Raw genomic sequence first — 25,484 nt, 5'->3', positions numbered from 1 at the left:
GAGGTTTTAGCCATTACCACTTGATACAATACACTTTTATGGTAATTTTTATTATTTCATTTAAAACCTTAAAGTTGCTCATCAAAATTTACCCAACACAAACATGTTGTTTATTACCTTGTTTTTTCCTAGCAATGCATCCCAAAAGCCGGAGATATAAGTGATATAAAACAGATAATTAACAAATCCCCACATTTGAGAAGCTGGAAGCAGCTTTTGATGCTCTTAAATTAATCTGTTATCAGAACTGTTGTTGTGTTGTTGTATTGTTCATTCCTAATCAGTTAATTGTTTTGGCACTATTTTCATCAGTGTTTTCATGTTCTAGCTCCACACCTTGTCAAACAAACACTGTCAAGTCCAATGGCTAAATAATTTCCTTGTTTATTGTGTATGGTTAAAAGATTGGTTAATTAAGTGATTATTTTAATAATGCATTAAACAGTTTGGTAAGTTTCCAAGCAAAGATGCCAGACATCCCCTAGTCTCAGTATGTAAGATATGAGCTTTATGCATATTAATATAGAGGAGCAAATTAAATCTGCAGGCAAGTTCAGGCTAAATTTACACTGTGTTATTTGCGCGTAACATGTCTGACTCTCCTCGTGTCATAACACATTCTCTCAGTTTGGCAGTCTGTTTAAGCTGCAAACATCCAGTCTTCTCCTCATATTATGTCTCAGTCACGCTAGAGTAAAAATAGGACGGCAATCTCTTTGCAACTATGAAAAATGAAAAAAAAAAAGGGGGGGGGGTGGTTACCCGGTGATTACATTGAATTTTTTGCACATTCAGCCACCAACTACAAGTCATTGCAGTGACCGGCTGGTCACATAGATGGCAAAATAGTCTGAAGGTTGCAAATATTTGCCTAATTTATAAGCACAGACAGACTACTAACACACTACTGCCAGTCTGTACCGATCTGCAGTCCATGTATTTTCAATGAGAGACTCGACTCAGCTGGTTGTTTTTTGCCTATACTCCTATATAACAGCCGAGGTTGCCAAGCACCTATGTCACTTTGCAGTTAAATTGCCATCCAGCAGCAACTATATCACTCATTGTGAAGGAATTTCTGAATTTCCATCTCAAATCTGAGCTTCTAGTTAGACTGTTTCATACATACTTCTGTGTATGTATGTTACAAGAAATTTGCAACAAGCTTTAATAGATTTCATGATCTATCAGTTAACTGTTGAATTATCACAAGCAGACTGGATGAAATTGGCAACTTGACCCCATTCGATCACCATTTTGCCGCCATCTCTTGCAACAAAGTCTGTTTGAAGACAGAAGCTGACTGTGAGTGATCACAGACCTGGTCCCCATTCTTGAAGCAACTATTTCAAAAGCAATGAGATCACAGAGCATACTGCGCACAGTCACAGTAATTTTGGTCATGACATGTCAGTGCTACTTTTTCTTTCCGCTGCCATCTGCTGATTCTCTTCCACCAACCCAGCATCCACCTGTAGGCTCCACCGTAAAATGTCTTGTCGTTCCCATTTTTTATTCTCCCTGGTTTGGCTGTACAGACAAAAATTAACTAATTCAATAATAATAATAATTATTATTATTATTATAATAATAATAAATAACACACGATGGCATTTTTCTGTATTTATTATATAAATCCGTTCGTTTCAGTCTGATTTTTCATGTTTGATCTTTTTTTTTTTTTAAACTATCTTCATTATCTTTCTATCTTCATTCATTTATAAGCTGCCATTGACATGTCATCATGCCAAATTCCAACATGATTTAAAAAGATGATGACATTAATGACAGAGGTGACAGAAACTGAGCTGCCTTATCACAGCACAGCTTCCTCTCAAGTGAGGAGGCTTCAGTGACACCTGCTGGTGTACTGACACAAGAGATCCCATGAGAGCGCTCCAGAGTTTTCTAAATTTGACCAGCAGAAAAGTGCCACATTATTTCTTTTGTGAGTTTAATCACCGGGTGTATTTACATACCCCAGGAGTAAGCACTGCTGAGGTGACATTGAGCAGAAGCATAAACACCTGAGAACCGAAGAATAAACAACGAATGTCACAGCCTATAATCCAGACACAGAGCTAAATACAATATTTAAATAAAACGACAAAAATCTAATGACCATAATGTAGAAACGTTGGATTTACTGATAGGACAATGAATGAACTGACGCTCATGAGAAATAAGACATGAGAAATTATGATACATCGCCATCTAGTGTTTAAATAAAAATGATAATTTAAAGGTAAATGTCACAGAATATTTATTTTCTTACCAGTTACTTGCTGCATTTTAAAGTAGTTTGTTGTTCATTAAACTCCCCAAAATTCCCTGACCTAATATACAAGATAAAAATCTGAAGATTTACTTTTATGAGCATGATGTTTGTTTTGTATCTTGTACATTTATAACCTGTGCAACATGTTAGGACCAGTGTCTTTATTTTGATTTTTCATTCAAGGTTGTATCATTTATTACCATATAATTACAAGAAAATACACAACTTACATTAAGAATTTAAAGCAGCTTAGAAGGACTTAAATCTAGGACCTCCTTAGGACTTCCTGTTCATGTCAAGTTTAGTAGTCTAACAATAATATAATTTATTACAATTTAAAAAATTTGTCCTGTAGTTCATTTATTATTTGAGATATATTTATTTTCATTTTTCCCCAGGCTTATGTTGTATTGTATTCAAGAGCTGGAATTTCATTTTTATGTACAAAACACTCAGCAAATCTCAAATGACCTTACCTTTTGAATTAATCACTAAAATTGTCTTTTGTTGTAGCAAAAACGCAGAAATTGCAAAATATTTGCTTTCAAAGAGGAGCCTAAACTCAAAGAAGGGAAGAAAATCAATGTAAGCAAACTGCCAAATGAAACTGTTGAAATTTTGCGTTACTGTTGAATCTGTTTTACTAATAACCTGCTTTGTTTGCTTATTGTAAACTGCACTTTGAAAATCTCAAACTAGTAAATTAGACAGCTCATTTAACTGTAGACCCCCAAGGATCATATGCTGCATTTAATGTGTTTATACCATGCAATGTGGCATGAAATTTTTTGACAAGCACAAAATGTACCTTGCTGCCCCAGGTGCAATGCGCTGCACAACATAAATAAGGTGAAATGAAGTGATACAGCGTAAGAGGTGTATCAATATCAGAGTAATTAACAATGCTTAGAGAAAGGCCCCTTTGTGACAGTGGGGAGTCCAGTGTGTATGCAGTAAAAAGAACCATTTCATTAAATAAACTCTTTGGCTTTGTGTCTGACTTTATATTGTAAACTAATAAAAATAAACTTTACGTATAATTAAAAAGCCCAACAGACCAACATATCCGTTCTGTAAATCTTGTACATCGCAGCAATGCCCAACGCTTTCAGTGTAAAGAGAATGCAACATCTCTGATGGCTGTCAAATTTATAACCTCATTGAATGTATGCAGTATATAATGACATCGGCTAAACCTCACACAAATTGCTGTTAGTCAATAAAAATAATTATTCCATCTGCAGTAATTTATGTTTGGTAGCGTGGCTCTGCTACACACGAAGAACGAGCACACCTCACTGCCCATCCATGCACATAAATTAAAAGCCTAAGGAATAGAAATGAGCAGCAAGATGTATCTGCATCACATAAAAGAAGCAATCAGTGACAACAGATATGACAGTAGTAGTTAGTTCTGGCAGCACTATAAAGAGAAAATAGGGTTACATTTGGCTCCTAAAACCTTTTGGGGTGAAGAGTCAAGCTAAAGTTTAAGTCTCCTGTATGAGATTTGGTAATTGGGTGTATAGATTGATATCAGCTGATATATCCCGATGGGGCTGATTCTGTCCTGACGTTTCTGAACAAGTGCTGGAAGTAACGGCGAACCAGCGATGGTCTTAATCTAGTTGAATCACCGTTATCATCATTTTAAAAACTGCTTAAACCTGTAAAAGTCACCATCAAGTTGTAAGAATCAATACCTGCGCTATCTGTAGATTAATGAGTGCAGTTATAGCATATTGTGTGTTAATGTTATCCTTTGTTCACCCATTTCCTATTACAACATTCTGAAAGCTGTGACAAAGCTCTTAGCGTAAATGTGACTTGTGACAAGAAATATTTTCATTCACACTACAATAAATCAAATGACAAGAAGTTCCAGCAAAACACAATATAAGCATTTCATCCTCATACAGTCCCAAAAGAGTTAAAACATTAGTGTGTTACACGCAGGCAGAGCTGCACTCATAAACATCTGAGTGTCAATACAGCGCCTAATTAGCAGCAGTGGAAAATGAAAGCAGGCGGAGGCTCACGCTGCACACATCAGTGAATCAATCAGTATGAATCTGTTCAGTTTGCATAAATGTAAACAAACGCTTCTTCTTTTTTTTCATCTAAATCAATCAGTTCCCCACCTATGAAAAACAAATGTTATTATGCTCATTAAACCATCATCCACCCATGAAAGATATAAGGGGTTCTCCCTTTAACCTTAACACTGATGTTTTGGGCCCTTGCCCCCACCACCATCCTTTACAATTCCAGGGCACTGAGTAGGTATTTCAGTATTAATTAATTATGTCCTTCGGCTGAATGTCCCAGCATATAAAAATACTCAGGGGAGCAAAACTTATGCAATCTTAATGAGCAAGCAATTTGAATCTTAAGAACTGCTGTCTCTAACAGAATCAGCATTATAGCTATCATCAATATCAGCTCCAGATCCATATCTGTACTCTTTATGTGTGCCCAGGATCACCATTTTCAACATCTTTATTAGTTTTTTTTTAATGCTGATGTCCGTTTTTTTTTTTTTTTTCATTTTATTCTGTTTTAAGTTGGGACAGGTGCTTTTTCTTCTTTCAAATTTCAAATGTGTTGCTATTATACTCTGATTACCCCATTTTTAATGCGCCTTTAAAAAAAATGTATGCCAAATTCATAACATTCCTCATATTCAAATATTATATCGAAGTATATTGTGTTTGAGCACTACTGCACTACATAAAATATAAATACACTTTCATAAACAGTGCACAGATATTTCCGTGGCACCTAAGCTCAATCTTCAGCAAACCTTCCTATGAAGTTGACATCATTAAAAGCAGGCTAGACACTCCACACAGTTAAACAAGTCATAATAACGCTTTTGTTATAGATGAAAATGTATTCTCTGCCAACATTTGATGCTGGAGGAGTTTTATCAGTTTTCACTTCACTCCATTTACAATTATTAAAACTTTTGACTTGTAATTTCCTGCAACTCAACCCTTTGTTATACAATAAATTCTTCTTGCTTTAAATACAGTACAGTGTTAGATCCTTAGAGGCCTCAGTCAGTTTAAACATTATTCCTACTATGTTTACATTTAGTAAGTGCTCACTTACCAGCAGGTTACTCAGTAGCTTAGTTGCTATTTTAAGTAAGCCCAAACAAGTGAAGTCTCTCACTTTTGCAATTGTTTAGCGATGCCGGTAACATACATAAGTGTCATCATCTACAGGCACTGCAAGTGTCTATTATTTGTAATGTAATTCTGTAACTCTATAGGGCAGGGTTTCAAATTATCCTGTGCCTCTTTACCAGCGCCTTTAGGAACACTATTGAAATTAATAACATTAAAAACAACTTTTATTTCAAAGTTTCCCATGTGATATAAACCCAGGTGGGATCATTTTCTAAATCCAAGGAATGGAGGTCATAATATATTTTCTAATATATTATATCTGATGCTATTACTCCAGTTGTTCTGCATTGGAACAATTCCCAACTCTCTGCACGTGAATTGCACTGTGTAGAGAGTTTACACTCACAATATCTTGTTTCATTAATCATGTCACTTGGGGGAAAGAGGGTGTTACCATCCCCAATGCACTCATCAAAAACAAAGCTCTCCAGACAGAAGTGAAGCAGGTGTTTTCTATTACATGTTATGAATATGAGCTCTTTGACTGTTCACCACCAGGACACCCATTAAATATCCCATATGTCATCATTAAAATGTTGTAAATGTCACCCATTCATAAAAATGTTTTGTTGCACTGAATACATTTTGGAAAGTGTCATGGCAGTGCTTCTCTTCCAAAGTGTTACAAATTCATATGATAATGATATTCTAATGATACTCTAATGAGCTTTTAATTAGTCTGCTCCATTTTGTTTCTGTTTTGTAGTATCAGATGGATTTCATGGCCTGAAGAGTGATGCATGCCAAGCCTGCTTAAAGATTTTTTTTTTTAATCCAATAACTTTTAATTTCATGTGTTGTAAACATAAGGCAGCACTTATGCTTTATTTCCCACTGCTACCTTCAAATTCAGGTTTTACCTTTAGGTGAACAGAGCTCATGTGTTTTACTACAGGAACTCTGTATCTCAATCTGAAAAGGTCAGCACACACTGAAAGAAAGAAGAAAAAAAAGGTCAAGAGGGATCGACCTGTCTTTGGCCTGTAGAACAGTGCTGAATATGGCATCAACAGCCTTCTGTTGCTGGAGGTAGGGTGAGTGTGTGCATGTTTTTGCTATACTCATATTATGTTATGGGGCATTCAAATGTTTACATTGTGGTGACCATTCTCCTCTTTTTCAATAACAATAAATAAATATATAAATAAAAGCCTTCATTGAAATGAATCCATCCGTTTAGGTATGAAGATTTTGTTAAGGGTGATAGTAAACTTCAGTTGGGATGGATAATGATTAGGATTAGTCATGTACTGTTTAGCCTGTAGTTATGGTTAGGTTGGTCGTCATTCCGAAGCCTATGAAGTCATAAAAATATAGTGTGCATGTGTATGCGTGTGTTTGTGTGCCAGTTTTGAGCCTGGATGATGAAGCAAAAATGAAACATCTTCTTAGTCACACCTTTCTAATTAAAATACTGCCTACAGTAGCAAGAAAATGCCTGGTTTATCTGCTCATTTCTCTACAGTACTAAAAAGTTGCCTTTGCACCACATGATGGCGCTCTGGCATCAGCTTTATGACTCAAACCACTCAAGCAAATTTGTAGGTGGGGGTTGTATTTGTGCTTTAACCCGTTCGACCACCACTACGTGACGGTTTACGGGCAAGACTGGGCTTGCTCCTGCCACAGGAGAGAGACCTCTCAGAGGCACAACAGATATTTTTCAAAGATGGATGGAAAAGCAGCAACAAATAAAAAGCCTCTGGGCATTATGAATTTGATTTACTGGCTTATTTCTCAAGTGAAACTGAAACCAGTGGATAGAAAAACATCTGTGTAGCAGTTCATAGAGAATAGTACAGATGGAATACATCTTTAAGGGCATCCATACACTTCCCTTTTCCTTTTTTTCAGCTATTGCTTGGCACTATTTCAAGCCAAGTGGGGTTAATTTAGAGAGATACAGCAAAGGCGTACTTACATTTATGACAGACAGTATGTTTTTTTGTTGCATCAACTCCAAGTTGATGACCCTCTGTGCATAACGTTAGTGAGCTGCAATTAAAAATGAATATACTGTGACCATGACTGTGAATTAATAAATAAACAGGTCTTGGCACGGACACCTAAGGGTGATCATGCACAACCTTCACAGGAGTGGTTTACAGCCGGGTGACTGATGACTTGTGCAGAAGCAGAGTCCACTCAAGAATGCTGTTACCGAATGTAAAATGAATGAGCTTTGCAAAAACATCACAGAGCTGCATTACATAAAAATCCTGTGCATGGCACTTTGCTACACCTTTATGTTGTACTGTTGTCTATAGTGTGTTAGTTCAATAGCTTTGTACAGGCCCCCAAAAACAACAGATGTTCTGACTGCTCAGTGGCCATCTAACCTTAAGAAGCGTTTTATTTATGAAATTTAGGTCATAGCCACATAGCAAATTACATACATCCAGTTTCCTAACCAGAGTCAAGGTGGGAATATTTTAGCTGTCGCGGAATAAGAGACAGGGTACAACCTAGACAAGTCACCACTCCATCACGGGGCTCTAACACAGAGAAATAACCTATTTAGAATCAACTATTATCCTAACAGTCTTATCTCTGAACTGTGGGAGGAAGCTCAGGTACCCAGAGAGAGCACATGTGGGCACAGGTCAGTGGTTTCAAACCCAGGGCTCTTTTGCTGTGAGGTGACAGTCCTAACCACTTTATAAAAACGTCTTTGGGTTTATTAATATCTCACAATCTTTTGTATTTAAGGTGAACACACACACACACACACATTGTGGCTAAAACTTCGTAAAAAATTTTTTTTTAAAAGCACTACCCAGACTGTAAAATACTTTAGAGGCAAGTCCTTGCCTGTGTACTGTGCAGTTCTTCGAGTTTTCATTTTGGTAGACGGATGTAAAATATTAATAACATAATTTGGAAAATCTGTGTCAGCGAACTACTGAGAAAAACATGACTCACTCTAATGTGAATTCCTGTCATCCCTTTACCTGGTGGAAAAATGTGGGGTAGTTTTCTTATTCTGTCTACACATACTCCCAACTGCATTTACTGTGTAAAGCAAGACAGAAATGTTGGATATTAAAGCTATTTGTCTTATCGCTCAGTTTAGACATACGGTTATTATGAGGAAAGAATATGCCAAGAGTAATGCAAGAGGCTGTAACAGATAAGTGATGGCGAGTGAGAGCTGGTGACCTAATACTGTGGACTGTATCTCTATTCTGCACTGTACCAGTCACAAGGTCGAGTACCACGCTTACGGGGGAGTCGTGCCCTCCATTGGCCGGTGACACCGGGTCTGTCAGTCTGTGAGCTCCCATGCAATTCACCAATCCAACGCGGGTGTGCGCACTGCCGCTTTCAAGTCAACGATTCCCATCAGAGTCTGCATCACTGAGAACGACGCGCAATCAGGAAATTGGACCTACGCGCCTTCAAAATAAATGAAACAATATGGTTTGCAAATGAACTTCGCACTGGCACAGAGCAGTAAAGTGCTTCTGTATCACCGCCGGATATACTATAAAAAGAGGAAACACAATTCAAAATAAGGAAGAAACAGGACAAAATAAGGTTCTTCTGTACCCAACAGGTTGATTCTGTTCATCTGGACGTAGCGTTTTCAATGGGAGAAACGTTTCGTCAGTCATCCAGGTGACTTCTTCTGTCTTAGATCATTTACTTACCTGGATGGTTGAGCATGCATCAAGACAAGGCTCTTCTGTTTCACAATAAAACGAAATAACTCGGATTAACTAACCTGAGAAAATCAGCAACTGTAGGGGTATTTGAGATGTCTTAGTCCTTTCCAAAACAGAAATAATAAATAAGTTTTCTTTTGTTTTATTTGCCAGGCCAGACAATATACTGAACACAGGTTAAAACAACACAGTTGAACACACTGTGGTGTTTAGAAATGTGCAATGAATTTGTATCTGTTTACATGTTTTTTTATGATGTATTTGTTGTATTTTTAAGTAAAACTACATAAAGAATAAATAATATATTTAGTTCCAACCCTAAAGTATATATAACTCCAGCTCCACTTTAAGCTACTGCACCTGAAGCGCGCGCATTCTTTATTTTGAAATTATCTCACCGGATGTGGAGTCTCATCCCCCTCCTCTTTCTCCGATCTCTGTTGACACCGGCCATTCAGCAGATCCCCACAGAGCAGCCTCGACTGCTGGATTCACAGACCCCAGCTCCCCTCAGTTCCTGTTTCCGCCGCAGCCGTCCTACTCTGTTTTGTGGAGCAACACGTCTCGGCTGTCTGCTGCTTCAGGACCCAGCCTCCGCAGCTCGGGTCGGATGCCTCTGGAAGCCGGCGTATCAAGTCAAGGTAGGTAGCGGATCACGCTGCTCGCATGGCGGAAATGTTGAAGCAGCGGAGGCAGTGCTCAGCCCCTTACATCCCGGCCTGTTGACTGCGTCGCTGGTTAGATCAAACAGCGGTCACGGTAGAAGCGATTTCAGGTCCCGTTACATCCGCGCTTTTTACTCTCCATCAGGGGGTCTCTCTTGTTGATACCTGGCTGCTTTACATACCCACAAACTGCCTCGCGACCCCCCCGTTTTTGTGTTTTTTATCGCTCGTTCGCGTTGAGAAAAGCAAGTGCTCGGAACAAATTGGTTTACAGTGTGACCGCGTCAGGACCCGGGTAGTTAGTGTGAAAGCGCCTTTTAAGACCCAATAATCACCTGAATGAACGAGCAGCGGGTTAATTTTTGACATCAACAGTGCTAGAAATGTGTAGCCTATATGCTAGCCGCTTTTCTATGTGTCGTTAAATAAGGATGCAATGCTTTTGACCTCCAGTCTCGCGCACACAACGTGTTAATAAAGACACATGACACCGGCGTGTGTGTTTGACAAGTGTGTGCCTCCCTTCCTTTGCTGTGTTGTATTTATGCGTGGCGGGCAGACAAAGCAACTGCCTGTGTGTAAGCCTCAGTGCACAACTGCTAGTATCTAGAATCGCTTTGTATCACCAGAGCCAGACGTGCGTTTGTTTTCGGTATCTGGAGGTGTGGGTAGTGTTTGCTGAGGCCTCTAATATGGGGTTTTTGAGAAATAAAAACTGCTCAGTTAAGTTCATGCTGCATCGCGTCAGGTAGGTCAGAGGGGGTGAGCTCTGTTTCCCATCTCCACTCGCACGCGTGCACGTTCCGATAAAGCTGGCGATGATGTGCACGGCATCGCCCACACGCACGGAGGAAGTATGTGTTTTGTGTGTGGTGTAGTTCAACTGATAAGAATCTGGACCGTCAGGGCTGGTAAGGCCTGAGGTTCAACTCCCAGCAGGGGCACCCATTAGAAGATGTATTCCTTCATAGTGATTTAAGTACCACCAAATAGCTCGTGATAAATGTACAACTTAGGCAGCAAAAGCTCTTGGTATATGAATGGCTGTAATACTGCGATGATGTCAGAGCTCGAGCTAAAATCAAAGCATGTCAGGGAGAAGCATAGTGAAAGGCTCTTGTTTAATTGTGTTCCATAAGACAGATTATAAGTGCGGTATCTTATTTCTTTTTCATGAAAATCGATTCATAAAGCATGGCTCTTTTTTTTTTGCTTGACTTTATTATTTCATATCACTTAATGTCTGGAGCAGATATTACAAGACATATTTCATCTCCATGAAGCACACAAGTGATTTTTCTTTCTTCAGTGGCATATGACCCGACTATAATTTATTAGTCGGTAGTGTTGTATAGTGCCACAATTATCCCCAGAGTGTTGATCCATTTGCTGCCGATATCCCTTGTGCTCCCATTTGAATTGTATTTGCTGACAAGGGAGAAACGCAACACCTATGGACAACTAATTCATCATTAATGTTATCTAATAAAGTCAGCCTTGGTAACTGGAAGCAGATTGATTGAGTTAGTAGCCCTAATCCATCCACTCATGAATAAGTAAACAGCTGTATATATTGCTGGGACAGCAGTCTATGCCACGGCAGGGGAGCTCGGTCTTGGATTCCAGTGGCAGCCACTGTGCTGCTTCAGATAGACGCGTGGTTATATTTGAGCTGCTTTAAACTGTCAGGGGGCAATTATTTTACATAAAAGCAACTGTGACTCACGCTTTGGCGACAATTTGCTTTGATCTGGGCTTTGCCATTTGAGGAATGAATGGGCATAGCCATGGGTGGATCCATTTATACCAGCCAAGTATTAATAATTTCATTAGAGTAGTTCATTCGCGGGTGTCTTATTTGGATGAAGCACTTAGATCAAGCAACAGTGATAACGCTCACATGCAGTTACCCTGAAAATTTACTTGGCATGTTTGAACTTTTTTTTTGTAAAATGCCACCCCTGATTGTGTTCCTTCTGTTTGTTGGGTTTATTAGAATAGACACATATTACATTTGCAGCTATGTAGCTGCTGGCACGCATGATGCTGCATCTATAATGCACGAGAATGTGCTTTCCAGAGAAGTACACTTCAGCTGATCCATTTCCCCCCATTCCCCTTTTGTTTTCCTGCCTCTGTCTCTGCCCTTTGTGCTTCCACCTTCAGTGCCTCATGCCGCTGTCTGTCTTCATTTTTTTTTGACTAATGACTTCATTAAACATATTACTGTTGCTCTGGCAAGGAGGTTGGATGCGGGGCGATGAGCAAAAATGGGCGGTGACTCATTTAATAGGTGTATTTAACGTGTGCACGTTTGTCACGTGGCGAGCACCGTTCCTCTGTTTGGCTTAGCGCAGCGAGTCTCTGCCAAGTGGTGTTTTTATTTAAAATAGCATTTGGATTTGTTTTTCATTTCAATTCTTTCTGCAGCACCAGCCTGTCACCTGCACAGCAAGCGCCTCTGTTTGCATGAAAAGCCATTCTAATTTCAAGCATCACAGTGTTTTGGCTTAGTGTACAGTTTGTGTGTGTATAATGCTTGATGTTGGCTTCAGGGTGCTGTGTATACATCCCCTTTCTCCCCCTGTTGTCCCAGATATATCCTTTTTTTCTTTTTCCCCTCTCTAAAAACGTCAGACGGATGAGAAGGCTGAATTGTGCTGTGGAGGAAACAAACAGCACATTTTGAAGACATGCTCCCAGTTTTGGGGCCTCATGCTATAAACACAAAGAACAACTGAAGTGAAGAGGCTATGCAAGACATGGCAATGTTTGTAGGGAGATGCAGTAACAATGTTACCAAAAGAGGCTCATCCGCAAGCATTGATTTGTTGGTATTGTTAATCTCTGTGCTGGGTATTCGAATTCCAGACAATGTACTGTAAATAGAGCAGAGGCCATTGAAAAGAAGCTTTTGCTTTTGTTGTCCCTGCTTTTGGGAAGAAAAAGGCGGAAATGATTATGTATGGAAACATGGACACATACCCATTTTTGAGCCGTATTATTAGGAGCTCGGTCTGTAAAGATAGAAGAGATAAAGAATAGCTGGTTCATGAATGCGGTTCAGTGAGCAATTGCTGTATGACCAGTGCTGGCATTTGGCTGGCATTTTTCATATTAGAGTGGTTGTTTGGGGTTTGTTTTATCTCTCTTTTGCCCTCTAGGATTTGAAAATGTCCTTATGGAGATGAGAAAATAATCACTAACATATTAAGATGTTAATGAGTTTGTTGGGACTGTGTTTTGTTGGTTTGGCTAGGATCTGTACAAGAAACGAGCTGAGCAGCATTCAGGTATTGTACTTTTTGTGCACCTGCAGAATGCAGCATTTCTAAAGGGCAAAATCTGTAGGAAAAGACCTTTCTGCATCACTCTTCTCCTGCTGTCATCCTGCTGGAGGGCCATTATTATCCGTATTGTAAGACAGAGTGACTGTCTAGTGATTGCATGAGCCAATCACGGGGCGAGTATAGGGCAGGTTTCCATGGTGAAAAGCGGGCTGGCCCGTGAGGTTGCTGAAGCTCAACTTGAGTAGGCTAGCCTGATCCAGGCTGATAGCATTCTCCGGCAGCAGAAGAAGAAAAGGGCCCTGGAAGGCCTGCCTTGCTGTCTGCCTGTCTAATTGTCTTGTTGTTTGTCTTCCCATCTTTACTCACTTGAATATCTAAGGACAGGATAGAAGAAGAAGTTTGGAATAGGAATTCAGTTAGACAGGCGCAATAGGAGCTTGAGCCGATAGCCATGTGCCATCAGATTTGATTTGTGTAGGGAGTGGAGATAGATCACATGTCTTTGCTACATCTATCTCGGGTGGGGTTGGAGGATGTTAGAACATGCACTGGGGTTGAGGGATAGCTCTGAGTGTACCCTGTTCCTGTTACTTTTGTTGTGACCAGTCAGACATTCGGACCAGGGCTCCCCCTAGAAGAGTATGCTGCCCCCTCTCTGTTTGGCCCTGCAGGGAGGTTGCCCAGCCTGCAGTTCACCCGCATCACTGAGAATGTGTACTTGTGCGTGCACACTCACTTGTGTAGGCTTACTTTTGCTTTTTCTTGGGGAGTTATTGCTGCAGCAGTCTGAGGTGGGAAGTGGGTCTTACGACATTTCTTCTCGGCTCATTGGAGCCATCCATAAATAGGCATGTACCCATCCACTTGCAGCTCTTAAATTCCCTCCTTCCCCTGTTTCTTCTGCTTTTCAGTAGGAGGCACTTAAGTCCCCCTTGCTGCACACTCTCCCATGTGCCTTTGCATTAATTTATGTCTTTCTATGTAATATATGTATGTATTCTAGTTTTGTATCTCTGTGTAAGCATCACACGAAGACAAATAGAATGCAAGCAGTGCCTTCTCTGCTTGTGGAACTGAATTCATATGGGTATGAGACACAGTGGGAATTTTTAGCTCATCACAAGTTGCTCAGGGATTCACTGTGGGACACAGACAGCCCCCGAAACCACCCATCTACCCACAAAACCCCTGATGCTCAGTGCCCATGGCCCATCAAACAGGCTTGTTAGCCCCTCTGAGTCCACAGCTCAGGCCAGGATCAGCACAGGCATGGAGGGCTGGAGGGATTCAGAGATGCTAAAAATTCTTTGCCGTCTGACAAGTTTACTGTGCTGTGTGGTTTTTATGGACCCTACACTGTCTAAGTTAAAACAAGATCTAAAATTAACAGACTCTAAGGAATGTTTCGAGCACAGGAGACTCCAGAAAGTACAAGTCGTCACTAGTGTCATCCAAGGCTGAACGGGACAGATATTTTGGAGTAAAGAAGAGGCAGATGGGTATGGATGGAAAATTAGGAGGGAAGAGAGTCTCAGTAACTGGGGCAGCTGTGTAGCTTGAAGCACAAATGCTCAGATTGCCTACCTCACCCCTGCTTTAAAAAAAAAAAAAACAGAGTCAGAGAGCCAGATGCTGGACATTAGGATCACAGTGACAATAATTCGCATTCATTCGAACACAGAATGCACAGGCCCTCCACAACACACACACACAGGGCAGAAAAGCACACGACTATGAGCTCATCTGACAGAATGGGTGCATTTCCCACACTTGGGTAAAAAGGTTGTGTGACAGGCGTGCACGGGGGTTTGTGGATATTATTCTGTTTTCAGCATCAAACCCAAATTCCCAGCAGCACACAAGGACTGCTGAATGTCCTCCATTTAGCCAGTGGTATCCAATGGTACTAGCCAGTATTGGATGGCCTGCATGTGACCTCTATGCAGGTCCAGAGAGGGTTCAACCCCAGGCTCCTGTGAAAGTGGGACCTGGACTGTGATGAAAGGCGTGCATTATCGTTCTCCCAGGCAGGGGGCCTATTTGTGTCACTGTTGCCAGTTCTGCTTCCTGAAGGGTTTATTTGCCTTGGTGGGGAGAGTGTTTGCGGATTTTTGCAGTCGCACTATTGATCCTTAAGGGATAAATTCATCTCTGTAACCTCCATTGAGAGGTCAGAATGCAGGGTCAGCCACACTGTGTGGCCATTGTAGCTGGAAGAGATGCTGTGTTTAGCACCGAGCCCCCCCCAATGTGTGTGCCAAGTTCACAGAGGTGGTTAATGTGAATCTGTCCATCTCTATATTTGTCACAGAGTTCACTATGAGTGTGTGTGACATTTGCTGCGTGTGTTACTGATGGTTGTCGGTGTAGGGCGGCGGCTGAGAGGATTGAGTGGGATCGTAGAGGATTGGCCTGATTGGATTTCCGTTGTAGGAGGCTTGTCACCTGGCACAGCATGGTGCTCTGGAAGACAGCAGGGTAGCAATCAGACAGCAGTCACACTGTGAATATACAGCAAAATTTGCATTCAGGCATTGCGGACCCAAGCATTCACCGTAAAAAAGAAAATATTAGATTGCACTTTCTCTGTACCGTAAATGATGACTCACAGATTTATTTATTTATTTATTTATTTTAACCAGCCTCAAGAGACCTGCATACAATGCAGTTAAAAGATATTTAGTGTTTTCTGAGTAATACTGGATAGTTTAGAGCTGATTGTAATTTGTAGATAGTATTCAGTACACCAAGTATGGACTCGGTATGTTAAAGTTAGATTGAAAAGGCTAAAACGATGGGGCATTTCTATATTACGATCGTTAGTCTGTATTTTTCAAATTAGTGATGATATAGTCATCCCATACTGACGAACCGATACACCAAAAAAGATCCTAAAAGCTCAGATATGCCCACTCTCTTTCCCTCCTAAATATGGACTGTCTGTTTCCCTAAGCTGAATAAAACAGCTTGCTCCATTGAGCTTGTCGAGCCTTTTCACTGGGGGTTGTTGAAAAGCACTCTGGGAAATATAGGAAATCACTAACTGAAGTAGAATTAGATGAGGAAAGCTGAAGGAAAGTGGGCACAACAAAATAGTAATTATAAAAATCACAGAATAACTCCTGGAATGCATTGTTCATCACATATTGATGGTTTTCAGTGCTGTGAGAGCATCTTATAGAAGATTTTTTTGTTGTTGTTTTCTCAAAGCTCTCTTTTAGTGCTTTCCTTTAGTGGATTTAATTGAAGACAGCAGCCAAAAGTCAGATGGTATTTTTCTTTTTTTAAACAGAGAAGGACTGGAATCTTAACTAGATAACAGCAAAAGGTGTGTTCATCTGTAATCATTAACATACTTTAACCAATTAAGTCCTTAAACCTAACATATTAAGGTCTGTCTAACAGATTCAAATTGAAGTGGATATAAGCAGTCAACTCCTAGTTCAGTTTCTATGTATAAAGCCCATCTTGGAAGCGTCTTTCTGCTTTTACTTTCAAATGATTGGCATTGTTGTTTCCTTGGATTTAAACTTGTACAAAGTACATATTTTATTAAAATTTTAAACACAGCTACTTCTATGCAAATGCAGAAAGAATAAAACATGACATGTGTATGTATATGTGTATTTTATTTTGGGGGGGGGGGGTTAGATTGAATTTGTTGGAATTCAAACACTGTCTGCTCATCCTCCACAACTATGTATCTGGTAGATAACATCACATCAACAAACGCAAACACAGCCCAGATCGGTGTGCAGTCCGTTTATTTTCTTTAATTTTGTCTGTCTGCTACTCTCATAAATCTGATCTTTGGAAGGACTGCAAGATGTCAGCAAATTATCCTAAAGCACTGCAGTCCTGGTGTTCCTCAAAGACAGTAACTCAGTATTGATTGTGGTGGACAGAACTTTTTTTTTTTTTTTTTTTTTTTTTTTGGTTAATTTTCCAGATAAAGAGAAATGTTTGCTCATTCTGCAAACTGGGGTCTCTCAAAACAGATTACAGCGTGTTCCTCACGATGATTATACCTGTGCAGCGTGCTCGCCCAAAGACAAAAGAGAGCAACACTGCAAAATGGGGACAAAGCATCACATCAGCGCGTTTGACGCATACTGCAGTTGCGATGCGTTTGCAGAATGGATTCAAGGTTTTATTAGTTAGCTTAATAGATGTAACTTGAAACATTTCCAGGAGCTTGTGCTTTTGGAATATAGTTGAAATGTGTCTCATCGGACCTCCTTGATGTCCAGTCTCATGCTGGTTAATGGTATTTCTGGGTATTAAGGAGTACTGTGTGCCAGAGAAGTCTCACTTCCAATCTTTCATTTATTGATTGAGTTATAAAATGAATTTGTAATGCTCATGTTGCAGGCTTTGCATTAGAGCAGTGTCAGGATGAATTTCCAGTCCAAGTATAGTGCAGACGCCAGTTGTTTGTGGGTTGCAGTACAAAAAATGAGTGTGTGTGTTTATTCCCAAGACATCATTTACATCAAGTTGTCCATCCATCAAATAAGAGCACATTGATTTTTTTTTCTTTTTCTCAGTTCCACATCACTCCTAAAATATGTAATTGGAGAAGTGAAAAAGATGTTCTTTTGCAAACGGTAACCGCAACTGTACAAATGAATCAAGCTGTACTTTTGGTGCAAAGCAGTGTCTGAGGGTTTTACATGCGTCTTTTTTTACATGTACTGACATCTTTCCTGTAAGGTTACGCCTTCACAGTTGCTTCACAAAATAGTGTTTAAGGAACAAACATCTTCCTGTGTTATTTGTTGTTGAGCGTAGTGTAGAAGTCTGCTGCAGCAGAGTGCAGTTTCTTTTCTGTTACTCGGGTACAACTTGAACTAGTGGCTGCTACAGTGCAAGGTTAAGTGTTCTCTGGTGTTTCTGTAACATCAACCAGACTTCTATATATTAGCAGTTTGCTTGGAGGAAGAAACCAGCCTGAGACTAAAGGTTTTGATGTGGAGAAGTGTGTTGGAAGCTCATTTTATTTCTGACAGCCGGAAAGAAAGGAGGAACAAAGCAAACATTTTCATTTTCTCTCTCATCATGTATCTTTGTCCCAGCTTTGGTTCCTACTTGTTTTAATTTCTGATTGTTGGAGAGGAGGATATTATTTCTCAAGAAAAGAAAGAAAGAAAGAAAGAAAAACCCAACAAAAAAACACTGCAGCTGTAACATCTTGCTCTGTTTGTTTACCCGGGAAAGACTCTGAATCCTGCGGGACCTGTTCTCCAGATCCGGCACCTGTGCTTTAGCTCTGAGTCAGGTTCATAGGCCACCTTTGCTTTCCCACATCAGCACTTTTCTTTTAAATTTTGTATCTTGCTGTCTCTGCAAGATTGTTGATGCCACTGAGTTCTCCTCTGTGTTTGTGAGAGTGGCAGCACTGGCATTCACCTATGGCAAAGCCCCTTGGTAAACCAGCATGAGACCATTTGCATCTGACATTCTTGTCATGTTGCCCTAGAGGTGTTGCATCATATAGCCTCACCTCCTACTCTTCCCATCTTTATGTGCTGTCGCTGTACCATCCCCACCACAACCCCACTGCTCCTCAGTGCCAGAGCTATCAGTGCAGTGGACTTTAAAGGGCCTGCTTGGCAGACCCATTTCTCAGTTTTAGCTGTGGTCTGGGAGAGTAATAACAACATGCCAGTCAGATATAAGAGCCCCTAATGGGGACTCAGTGAGATGACACAGCAGTCCAAGGCCTATTATGCAGTTGGATCTGTATAGGACAGATGGGGAGAGAAGACAAAAGAGAGCAAGTGACTGACTGGATCAAAAAAGGCAAAACTTGAAACATTCCTCATAGAAACGGCAGGAAAGTGGAGCACAAGACCAAATAGACAGGATGGAGGTATTCTGAAGCAGTGGGGATGCATTCTGTTTGTCTACGTTGGTGGCCCAGAGCTAGTTTTGACGAGGATCGAGGAGACACTCGTGTGATGCCAACCACATGACCAGATTTTCAAATATGCATCTGTGAAAAAGCTGAGTGACAAGCTGCTCCAGAAACAGAAAACAGCCTCTCCTAGCCTGATTTTCTTTCTTTCTTTTTTTTTAAACTTTACTTTGATCTTGTTACAACAGCAAAGAATTGAAGTTGGCACATCAACTCAGTGAGGAGCTTTTCAACACCTAGCAAGGGCTTTGCCTCCTCACTTTGATTTGTGGAGTAAATGAAGGATTTTCATAGATGAATCAAGTGTTATGGTTGTCCTCCAACTTTTGATGTTTATATAAAAATGAAAACAGTTACAGCCACCCGAACGGCGGTGCTATCATGTTGGAGGATGAATGAAAAGAGCCGCAACCCCGGATGCCTTTTTATTTTTCGCCACTCCACTTGCACTGCACAGAGCGCGTACTCGAGAGTCATAGTGTTACCCTATAGTTGTGTCCTTGATTCGAGAGCTGATTTACATATCCCCTCTTGAACTACTTGTCCTAGTGAACGAGCAGGTCTTTACAGCGTGAACAGGGTCAAGCCCGACGAAGGTCAAGCTGTAAAGGTCAAAGTTCATCTGTAAGCTACCCCATCAATCGAAAGCTGACCCATCCACTCGACTGAAATAACAAAAGACCTCATGCACTCTGTCTCTTGTTCCTTCATGGCAGCATCATCCGCCTTACTCACTTTTTGCTCTCCTCTGGCAATTGGCGCCCTAATTGAGGCACTCTTGAGCCATGTTTATCACCGTGGCAACGTTGCCCTGCAGATAATCATTGTCTTGTGGATTAGCATAACAACAGAGAAGAGGCTTTTGCTTTAATTCCTCTAACACTGGACCAAGCTCCTTTGTGTCGGCTCGCCTGCCAGGCTTGTCTTAACTGGGATTAGAATCATAGGCCCTCACATTGCGCTCCCGCCCCTGTCCTCATAGTTATTTGAACTCGCTCAGTGCCTTTGGATGTTTCTTACAGAAATGATTTTTACCTAATCATTTTTGAGCATTTCAAAGTTGGGAGGAAAAATGTGAATCTCCATCATCTATTCAAGTACTCAGGTCCATTAACTAGGCTTCATCCTGCCCTGCTCTCCTAGGATGTGAGTTATTAAGATTATCTATTTATAGCAAGAGAAAGGAAAACACAACTGCTAGCTTTGTCCAAGCAGCTTGTAGAGTATTGTTTGTACAAAATGGATTTAATGCTGTTCTTGGGTCTTAGGTTTTGAAGATAAATCAATATATTTTCAGATAAGATAAAGGATGAAACAATGCAGTTTATAGCTACAGTACGTGCAAACATATTGAGCCTCCTGTCATTTTTTTTAAATATTTTACTATGGAATTGGTGCCTAAACGTTCTTGGGCAAGCTTTTTTCTTCCAGGCTTCGCATGACTCTTCCCCTACATATTGATAACAACTTGAACAAAAACTTTTAATTTACATTCATCACTCAGTTGACACTGATTTTCATTCCAGTTGTTTTGTAATTTGTCATACCTCTGCCTTTTGTCCCTGTTTTCCTTCCTTAAGAATAGTTTCGTTAAATCTACTCTGCAACTGAGACCTTTCTCAGGAGGTTCAGTGGTGAATCAACGCAAGGCCCAGATGCATCTCTGTGGTGCTGTGTCAGGTGTAGTTCTTAAAGAAATGAATTTCAAATACTGTTTATGTGATGTAGGCATGCCACTTCTTCTTTTTGTCCTGCTACCTCAAATTTTTTAAAGGGTACACTGCACACCATTTCAAGTTTTCAGTTAACAGCTCTTTGCGACAGACTGCTAGTAACAAAGTGTCTAAAGAAATCATCAATTCTCTCGCTACGTTCATCGTTATCCCCTGAGTTAGGCGCCTTGCTGCTGTGCTTTAGTGTTTAATAAGTTAGTGTTAAGTGGCTGAACAAATTGGGGGGCAACATTCTTTTGAACATGGTCACGTATATGGACTGAATTGAAAATGAGTGAAAAAACGGCCCATGTCATCCTCCTCATTAGAAGTATTAAGAAATGAGGGCCAGTGCAAGATTTTTGCACAGTACTGTATACAATTTGATATCACATTACATAAAGTTTTCTAATCTCTTTTCTGATGTGCCAATGCTTGTAACTTTCAGGCAGCCCTGCCCCTACACTTGCTCTGCACCTCCAACTCACTCACAAATAACTCAGTGCTCAAGTTGATGCTCTGTCTTCCTTTGACCCATTTTTCTAAAAAAAAAAAACCAATCTCTTATCTACCGATTGTTTCCTTAACCAATTATTCTTAAAATGCACCTCCTTCTGCTCGCTCCAGAAATAAATTGTGTGTGAAAGCACGTGGTTCAATATGCTTCAAACGAACTAGTTAATATTTGCCCTGCCAACAATTTAAAAGTGTTTAGACCTTTCAGAGGTGCGAAAAAAGTTGGTACAGAGACTAAATTTAAAACTCTTTGTACTTTTTAAATCTTTGGATACCTCACCAGAGTGTTTTTTGTTTTTTTAAATGCCTGTCTACATGAAGGGAGCGTGCTATTCAAATGCTCAGTTTGTTTCAGAATGTTACAAAAATTGTTGGAGGCGATGGATATTTCAATTCCTGCTTGAGCACACTGACACTTTAATCTTTGTTGGAAATTGTAACCTAGCAGACACCAAAGTCTTACCTACAAATGTGAAAAATATTCAAACTAATTCAAATTATGCCCATGTAACATTAATATAACATTCAAAATGGCATGCAGAAATGCCTGGCTGGATTTGTGAGAAGTGAGTCACAGCTGGGAGAAAGTGGGCGGCTGGTGGCAAGTGTAGGGAGAGGAGGCAGGCATGTAACAGGAGCACGCTATGATGTCCTTTCCTAATCTGCCGGTGCACTGCAGAAGGGGCTCCCATGGGAGATTGGGTGTAACCACTTGTCTGTGCCTGCTGGCAGAGGGGAGCTGGGAGAGAGGCGGAGGAGTGAAGCGGAGAGGAAAGGCATATGGGGGAGTGGGGGCAGCCGCTGACCTCGTAAGCACACGAGATTAGGAAGAATAATAAAAAGAGGTCTTTGCAGTGCTTCACTAATACGCGTGGTAATTTAAAGACACTCCGAAAAGAAATGTCAGCGATGTGTGGGTGGACACATTTAATGTGTGCGTATGAGTGAGAGCGAGAGAGATGGAGAGAATGATGCACACGCAACAATCCCCATGGAGGATTCCTGTGGTAAACCATTCTCAGCGTCTCAAGCAAACAAATGGTGAGCCGTGCAAAAGGAATTTCAGGCCCTCTGAAAAAGATGACCACACCATTAAAAGGAAGCTCCTTTTTACGATTAGCAGACTCTATATGCTTTTGCCACACACACAAACACACACACACACACACACCCTTCTTTGTCCTTTTTATTTTGTGGGATGCTGGTTTCACTCGTTTTCCTGCGGCTGAAATTATCTAAGTGTGTTATCCCTTTGCCAAGCTTCCCCATTCTGATTAGCTGGTTCTTAAACCCAGGAGCCAACAGTGTTTAATTCAGTTTAACTTTCACTTGGCAAGACCTTGGCAACATAACATAGCCAGTAGCTCTGCATAACATTTCTCATATTAAATCTGACGAAGTTTTGCGACCATTCTTTGACCCTTTTTTTTTTTTTTTGGTTAAAAAAAAAAATCTAAATAATGATTAACACTGGCTCGTTGTATTCACCTGCAACATAGGGCTGAGCAGTGGGGGAGGGCGAGTGGTATGAGGTAGGCTGCTGGAGGAGGTGACATCTGTGACCCAGCACAACAGTGGTGGATGCTGGACACATGCTCCTTCCTCAAAGGCTACTGGCACCCTTTCTGCCTCATTGGGCTCATGCCCACACACACACACCACATTTTTAAATACATCAGAATGAAGCCACTGTACATTCAGTTACTGTGAAGTGAAATTGATTCAGCTTACCTTTAGGATATAAAGACTGTTTAAAATATTTCCCCCACACACAATCATTTTGCCCACTACACTGTATAGATTTTCTTCCTCATTTGAGACGGTTAACCTACAGTCAACGAGCTGCCAGCAGTAACTTTGCAGAGCTGATACCAGCTCAGTTTTTCCTAAACTCAAATGGAAAACCCATCTGAGGAATGGCTGCTGCTCCACTTTCTTCATTATTATAACAGCAGAGAAACACACACACACACACACACATACAATGTACTGCACATGTGCATTCCAAATTTAGAACTTTCTCTTGCTTCAAAAAGTGAAAATCAGATGATTGATCGTACTTGCGGAGTTATTAACCCATTATATTTACAAAGCCATTAGCTGCCTGATAATTGAACTGTTAATTAAAGAAAAGGCCTTAGTTCCCCCCTACTGAGTCCCAAACCTCCCTCGCTGAGATGAAGACTATTGCATACAGTAAAGTCCACATAAGCCACACACACACATACACACACTTGTCATTACTAATGCTGAAATCTCAGAATAAGTCAAAAGTGTTATTCTTTAATTTTCTTTTTTAAACACAGCTCTACACCTCCGTGTTGCCCTTTCCGTCTTCCAAACTCTCTAGAGGGAGTGTGTTTCTCCTCCTGGTTTCTTTTTGCATTCTGATAAAGCAAACGCTCCCTCTGATGTGCTTTATCTCCTCTCATCTCCTGCAGTAAAGACTGTCTCTGTTTGTTTTATGCTTCCTGCCAGCTCTTTCTTTTTACTTTTTTTTTTATTTTTTTTATTTAAGCCTTCTCATCTCAGGCGACATCCAGTGCTTCATCCCAGCGCACAATGGATCAAAATTGTCAGAATAACTAAATGGTGTGCTGACCTACCTCCTGACCCTTGCTGTTTATCAAATTCTATCATATACTGTAGCTGGATACCCTCTACCCCCACCCCCCTCCATCCGCAGCCTCCCATTCTGTGAAAGGTATAGATTTGTTGCTCCACATCTCTGGCAGTGCAGTGCTCTGTTTGCTTACTGCCGTTGACATAGTGTGTGTCCAGTGCAGGCTACGCTTGGCTGCATCAGGGTAATGCTGCTGGCTAGCACAGATCCAGCAAACAAACAACATATATTATATTGGAGGCAGAGAAAGAGGAGTTATATAGCCAAGGGGGCCACAGTGTGGATGTTTTTGTATGCATACTAGTGTGTTTTTATCCATGATTGTGTTAGTTTGTGCATTGACCTACTATGGTGGCTACACTGCAAGAAGCACTAGACCCAGACTGTGTCAGACCTGCTCTAACCAGGCTTAAGGCAGTGGTGTAATGGCATCAGTCAAACTTGCCAGAAGGAGAAGCAGGGGACCAGTGCACAGCGGGCAAATTTGTGTACACTCACAGCATGCAGCTTTGCATTGCTTGTTCATGTGCAGTCTAAAGCATTGGTCAACATAACTCTGGGAAACTGAAAAATAGAGGTTTAAATCGTCAACTGATTAAGCTGAATAAGAATTAAAATAACAGTTTTGAGTTTTGTAAGCTTTCAGTTTAAAAAAAAATCTTTGAGTTTTGGAATGTAAGTCTGTCCAAAAAATAAAGAACAAATAAACTAAAGGCTCTAAACTGGAGCTATGAGATATGAGATATTTCATTGTTTAGGAACATCTTTTTCCAGCACTACTACACTAATGGAAACGGGTCAAGTCAGGCACACAGTTAAAACACAGTTGGGTAAAAGAACAGCGGAATGAATCACTATATGAGGGGATGCTGAAAAGGTGAGGATACCCTTTTATCAAGCTAAGCAAGTAATGCCGTAAATGATGCGCTTTGAAAAAGCTGACTACTGGATGCTGGAAAGACGATGAAAACGCTGGAGCTGTAAGCCTCTCTGCAAACGGGACCTATTATGTTCATATACAACTCCATAACTTTATTCCTGGGCCCTGTAAGAGTAGCTTTGCGGTTTAAAAGTAATCCTTATTTACCTCATGCAGGGTCTTTGTGCAGCCCCTCAGTTAATCCACTTCCTGGACAAAGCTGTTTCAGCTTCCTTCCTGCTCCCATTAAGGCTGATTGGCTTTCCTTTGCAACCAGAAGATTTAAGTAATGGGTAGGTGGTGCTCCTGTACGTTCAGTCTCCGCTCATGCACATCGTATAAAGCCAAGAGTTGTAAACAAATAAATAAATAAAACTGAACATTTATAGCAGGTAAGAAAAAGCATAACAGCTCCTCTTTTTATAGAGCTGCATCTTAACCTTACAGACAACCAGTTAAATGAAGGTGTAATTAATGTTTCTAAGTCAGTCAAATAAAGGCTAAATGCAAATAAGTTAATAAATAACTGCTAATGTGAAATCTGAGTAAATCTGAGATGCCCCATCAGGACTACACAGTCAGCAGTCCTTTAGTGAAGACCTGTTTGCGAAGGACTTGATCCAGGCAGCCTTCCTGCCCGTCCACACTGAACTCCAGTGCCACTATGGAGCTTTGTTTTCTTTCTCTAGCCTTAAAATGTCTCTT

At 40.6% G+C, this 25,484-nt stretch overlaps 1 protein-coding gene across 1 annotated transcript in view; it reads left to right on the top strand.

Moving 5' to 3' along the window:
* Positions 1–9,581: 9,581 nt before the first annotated feature.
* The window catches only part of fut8b (fucosyltransferase 8b (alpha (1,6) fucosyltransferase)), a 96,413-nt gene continuing 80,510 nt past the window's right edge, over positions 9,582–25,484 (top strand). The window contains exon 1 of the mRNA XM_063495821.1: positions 9,582–9,778. The gene's annotated coding sequence lies outside the window, so the exon portion shown is untranslated. The remainder of the gene's footprint in view (positions 9,779–25,484) is intronic.

Source organism: Pelmatolapia mariae, linkage group LG15 (assembly GCF_036321145.2).
Source record: "Pelmatolapia mariae isolate MD_Pm_ZW linkage group LG15, Pm_UMD_F_2, whole genome shotgun sequence".
NCBI classification, from domain to species: Eukaryota; Metazoa; Chordata; class Actinopteri; order Cichliformes; family Cichlidae; genus Pelmatolapia; species Pelmatolapia mariae.
This window is presented reverse-complemented; position numbering and strand designations above follow the sequence as displayed.